This window comes from Poecilia formosa, unplaced genomic scaffold (genome assembly GCF_000485575.1).
Source record: "Poecilia formosa unplaced genomic scaffold, Poecilia_formosa-5.1.2 Scaffold1551, whole genome shotgun sequence".
Classification (NCBI taxonomy): Eukaryota; Metazoa; Chordata; class Actinopteri; order Cyprinodontiformes; family Poeciliidae; genus Poecilia; species Poecilia formosa.
In genome coordinates this window covers 2,379-8,111 of record NW_006801490.1, presented here as the reverse complement: position 1 = coordinate 8,111, position 5,733 = coordinate 2,379, and the positions used below count along the sequence as shown (strand labels likewise).

General features: G+C 41.0%; 1 long non-coding RNA gene across 1 annotated transcript; it reads left to right on the top strand.

Moving 5' to 3' along the window:
• Positions 1–1,822, top strand: LOC103132924 (uncharacterized). The gene is made up of 3 exons (XR_475664.2): positions 1–74; positions 289–368; positions 445–1,822. It is a non-coding gene; the product is annotated as an uncharacterized LOC103132924 (long non-coding RNA).
• Positions 1,823–5,733: the final 3,911 nt, after the last annotated feature.

The window sequence follows — 5,733 nt, the reverse complement described above, 5'->3', positions numbered from 1 at the left end:
CTGCGTTTACCACGTCTACGTTTTCTCCCATAACTTCTCCTCTATGAGCCGGCCTCTCAACCTCACTGTCTCAGGTAAACTCATGGAGTCCATCAGGAGAAGTTCTGCTTCAGGTGAACCAGCAGCTGTCTGCCTCAATCATGAGGTCAGAGAGGAGGATTGATGATGTCAATGTTCATGATCAGATCTACAGGCAGCATGAAAACAAGGGTCTATATGATTATTGTAAATTTCTAGTTTGACTCGTCTGATGAAAGCTGATCCTGAATCTGTTTCGTTGGGTTTCAGCCTCTCTCACTGCTTTGATCATCAGACTGGTTGTCGTCCTGCTGGGTTTGCTGGGATCAGTCCTGGTCCTCTACTTTAAGGTACTGCATGTATCATGCATGATGTGTTCAGTTGGGAAAGTTCTTGCATTGAAGCTGAACCATCCTCTGTTTCCAGGCCAGGAGGAACCAGAAGTCTGGACCAGAAAACAGCCATCATGATGAAGGATCCAGAGCTGAAGGCAGCTTAGAGGAGGAGACTGCAGTCTGAAGGAACCAGGAGAAAAGGATCTTCATTTCACATCCACAGGAAGGAGCAGAGACGTGTTTCAGACTCCTGGAAATCTATCCGTCTGCGTATCTATGATGAAACGTCTCTGTGCTCCTGCAGCAGGAAGGAAGTTCAACATTCAGAAATTTGTATCTGGACTAAACCTACTTAAGTAAAACTTATAAAAGAAGCAAACATTCAACAAAATGTAACAGAAAACCCTCTTCATCTAAATCTGCTCTTCATCAACCTTGCAAGGATAGCATATGATAGGATATTTGGGGTCAAAGGTTAGGTGGCCAATTCCATTCAGGCCCTGAACCCAGTTTGTGTCCTCGTCTCATTTTGGGGTTTTGAATTGTGACAAATGCAACACAGTTGATCCTGGCTTGTAATACTGTGACCTGCCTGTAGGTGGTGTATGTCTTCACTGCCATGATAACCCATCCAATACATCCAGTTCCATCAAGTCTGAACCAGAAGTGATCCGCGCCATCTTAGTAGGGAAGTGCATGTACAATGCATAATGGACCCATGGCTTTGAGAACAACAAGAAAACATGTGGACACTCTTGACCAAAATACCAGAGAGAGATACATGAACAAAATGGCTGCCGTCGGGATCAGCCTGTATGAGAAGGAGGAAGAAAATATGTCAGACGATGTGGACAAGCTGCCTCCGATCTCCTCCTACGATAACGTTAACTACTAATCAACACGAAGAGTGCATACGCTGTAAACGAGCTTCACTGCCTGAAATTCATGGATGCATATAATTATTATTTCAACAGCTTTGTAAAGGACAAACGAACTCTGTGTGAATAATGAGGTTCTGGTGACTGGTAGACCAAGTACAGGTAGCAACAAACACGTCGGCTGCATGTCTGTCTTAGCCTGCAGATGGGATGGAACATTTTATGGTTACGGTACTATGATTATGAGTGGATCAATGCATAACAGTGTTATGATTCTTGTGTAAAGCTTGTGATCATGGGAAAGTCTTCTGAAGCCGTTTCTCTGAACTCTGGATTATTATAGAGTTGTAGAATATTTTCTTTTTGCATTCTTATGACATCCATAATGTTTAATTTGCTTTATGAAATAAAATGCGTATGCTTGCAGTCTGTTTTGTAGCTAAGTAGATTGTTAAACTGTGTGAATTCAATGAAACGTTTCCTATAAACAGTTTGCTGTGTTTTGCCTGAGGCTCTTTCTCCTGACTGTGTTCAGTGAGCAGAGACTCCAAATGCTGTAAAGCCTTCAAATAAATATTGGCAAAGAATTTATATTGTCTCTGGTTTTTATACAGTTTTTCCTCAGACTGTTAAAGATAATTTCACCACAAACAGGATCCAGTGAGTTGGAGCGGTCGAGGGCGACAGGAGATCGGATGCATCGACCAGATGAAGGAGTTAAACTTCAGCCCACCTCCTGGTTGGATGAGGGGAGTTTGAGGTCTGAAGAAATGTAAATCAATGAAAACAGGTGCAAACATAGCTTGGTGAGAAATGCAAAGAAACAAAAAGAAATTATTAGAGAAAAGAAAAACATGACAAATGTATGAATGTGTGGATGAAGGAAGCTGAATGCAGAGAGTGGAAGGCAACAGTAGCTCACATGTTGTTAAGGTATTACAGGACATCAGCAAACTGCTTGGTTTGTGTTAATCATCCACAACCTGGTGGAGCGGTGGAGAGGGAGAATGGGACGATCAAAACCAAACTGGCAGCATGTTGTGTAGAAACAGGTTTGTCTTGGCCTGAAGCTTTAGACCTGCTCTTTATGTGTGAGGATGAGAACCAGGTCCAAAGCTAAATTAAGCCCATTTGAGACCCTTTTTCTGATCTCTGCAGGAGAAATCTGCAAAGATCCAACGATACTAACAACTAACCTAATGGGAGATAACATGTTAGAATATTGTAAGTCTCTGTCTCTCTCTCTCCATCAGGCTGTGAAAGCTGCTCTCCCTCCTGTCCTCACTGCCACTGGAAATCCAGGCTTTGGTTGGGACACTTCCAGGTTCTCCTGGCCACTCACACAGGTCTAAAGGTCAAAGGGCACTTCCTGGATTCACAGGAGCCACTGCAGGCCGTTCAGCACTGAACCACCTGCTGTTGGAAACCCTGAGGAAGGTCAAGGCTGCAGAACCTCCTCCCTAAGAGGAGCTTCCACCGTTCGCCCACCTGGCTTAGTACCAGGCCAGCAGGAAGCCCAAAGGAACCCAAGAAGAGACGGCAGGACTCCTGGATTCATCACCATCACCAGTGAAGACACAAGATGAAGGCTGACACACTCATCCTCATCATTCTCGTTGCAATATCAGTGCATAAACTATTGGCCCAATAGTTCTGTTGCATCCGAGCTGCATATGAAGTGGACCATCATGAACCAGCAGACAATGTGTGGTGGCAGCTAGCTCAAAGAAATAAAAGTGAAAGTTGCTTTGTTTGTTCTATGACTCCATTTCTACTCCCTCAGATCCTCTGTGTCTGTCTCTGTGGCAGAATCACTTGCAGTATTACTTTCAAATGTTAGAAATGTTCAAATAGTTTTCCCATGGGTGTCCAGTGTCGCATTCAGACCAGTGTGAGATCCCAGGTATTTCTCTGCTGAAACCAATCAAACTGGTTGCTGCTGGTGCCGTATATAAATGAGAAGGTTCAACCGTCCTTGGTTCCAGTCCAGTCTCTACATTTCACAGCCACATCTCTCTTCTGTCTTTAGGCTGAAGCCAGTGGCTGTAATATCACCCTGGATGTTTCCTGTTCAGGTGCAGCTTGTTGGCGGCCGTGGGAGGATCACTTAATCACGTTTCCACCACTTTAAGAGGATCAATCTATTAAACTTCCTGCTCCAAATGTGGTACCATTCAATTTCACAGCTTTTCCAAATGGCTCCTAATTCATTCTGATGCTTCTACAATATGAGCAACATTCATGATGCATTCATTAAATAGTTAAAACGACAACAAAAGTCGAATTCTGGTTCCACATTAAATCAGTGGGTTAATTCTTTGATATTTCATGATTTTCCTTCATTTGTTTTACTTCAAATATATAATCTCATGTTCCATTTATTTGATGTAACATTGGTTTTGTTTCTGCATCTGTCCAGGAGTCCCTTTGTTTTGCTAAAACTGAAACCTCCATGTTTCACAAAAACAGAGTATATTGGTGCACCAGGACTTTTTATGATGCTCGTTTTATAAGGTTAAAATTGTATTTAAGGTGATTTTTATTTAGAGAGGAAAAATTCTAGAACTTTAAAAACCTTTTGACTCGTTATATCTTCTCTATGCCCGGATTCAGAAAATGCTGTGCGCAAGTACTGAGATCACACAGAGATAACATCGTCACAATAATCAGAATTTATTCAAGACAGATGCAAACTATCACCAGAAAACCACATCACATAACATCAGAAACCTCAGAGCACAAACAACACATGAATTTACCTGAGAGAGAAAAAGACACAAGATAGAAACAACAAACAAAAAGCAAAGACGTCTTTGGAGAAGTTGCAAAGAGCAAAATCTGATTTGTTACTCTGTGTGGAAAGTTTTATCTTCTTTTCTTTAATTTATTCAAATAAGGCGTATCTTTGCTCCTCCAACCAGGAGCTGTCTCTGACCCTCTATCTGAAGCCAGGAACTCCTGCTGTGTTTACGACTCTCCACAGATGAGTGTGAAAGTTGGAACTTCTACTTATTGTTTTGTTTCCCACAGACAAAAGGCAGTTCAAACGATCCTAGCAAACCATCTGCTGTAACTACAGGTAACATAAAGGTCAATAGGCCAGAATAAGTTACTGATTTTAAAACTATAATTAGGTTATTTCAATTAGGACATGTTAAGTTTTAAAACTAGCATACTTTAAATTTATTTTCTTAACATTTTCTAGGATCAGAAGAAGGGAAATGTGGTGGAAAGTTTAAGGTGAATCTTCCTTAAAGAAGATGTGTGTGCTTGCAGTCTGTTCTGTAACTAAGTAGATGGTCAAACTGTGTGAATGGAATGAAAAACGTTCTATAAAACTGTACGCTGTTCTGCTCTAAGCTCTTTTTCTCCTGTCTGCTCAGGGAACAGAGTCTTTGAGCGCTGTAAAGCCTTTGAATAAATATAAAGAATATAAATTCATTCTCTGGTTCCTGAAATAAGATCATTTCCACAACACATCCAGGTGATTTTTACTCATTTCAACATAAAACGTTCTGTTATTGTTTGAGCTATAATTCGTAGAAAATAAACTTAACATCTCATAACTTAATATCTTCTAAGCAACACTGGACACATCTAACCAGGATGTTAGCTGTGCTAACCCAAACACAATAATCATAAACAACAACTCCGCTAACGCTAAAGTGCTACACTGACATGGTATTTAGTGGAAGCTAATGCTAAAGCTCTAATTTGTTCAAAAGAGAGTTTTCTCCTTTAAATGTTTTGTCTCATATAAAACGTTTTCTCATTTTAACAAGTTTTATATCTCCTGACTTCTCATTTTAATACTTTTTATTACAAATTGTAGTAAGTTTTTTCTTATTTTAACGAGTATTTCATCTCGGCTTTATAAAATTTCTTGCTTTAATAATGTTTTTAACAGATAACGTGTTTTCCCATTTATCAAGTTTCTCCTCTCATCATGAGTTTTCTTGATTCAGCGACTTTTGTATATCGTAACGAGATCCTGAAGTTATTTCCAAACTCTGGCTTTTAAGCGCTTCCTTAGACTTTTATATGAGCATTTCTCCCTGATTATCCAAACTGAGATCAATATGGCCGCTGTCCTCTACCAGTAAGATACTGACTGCTCATTGGTACTTGACAGAAACTCAGTTTACATCAGCAGTGAGTGTTTGTAATTGTTCTGAATGTTGTGATGATGATTCTGTGTTTTCTGCTCCTCAGTCCAGCCACCTGACGGACAGTCGAGGCCTGAGCTGCAGCACACAGAGCCTGAACAGACGGGGATCGCTCAGTGGGACCAGCTAACACAAGTTCAATCTGGAAAGACTCAGACGGAGAACAAGGAACAATTAAAAGATTTAATGACAGCAATGAATAACAGTTCTTTGGCGCTCGGGCCCCGGGAGCTGATTTGAGCTGAGTTTTGATGTGAACTCGATGAACATCCCGATAATTGATTAGGGATGCTCTCCCGGATGAGGGTGGAGATGGGGAGGTGGTGGGTTGAACGC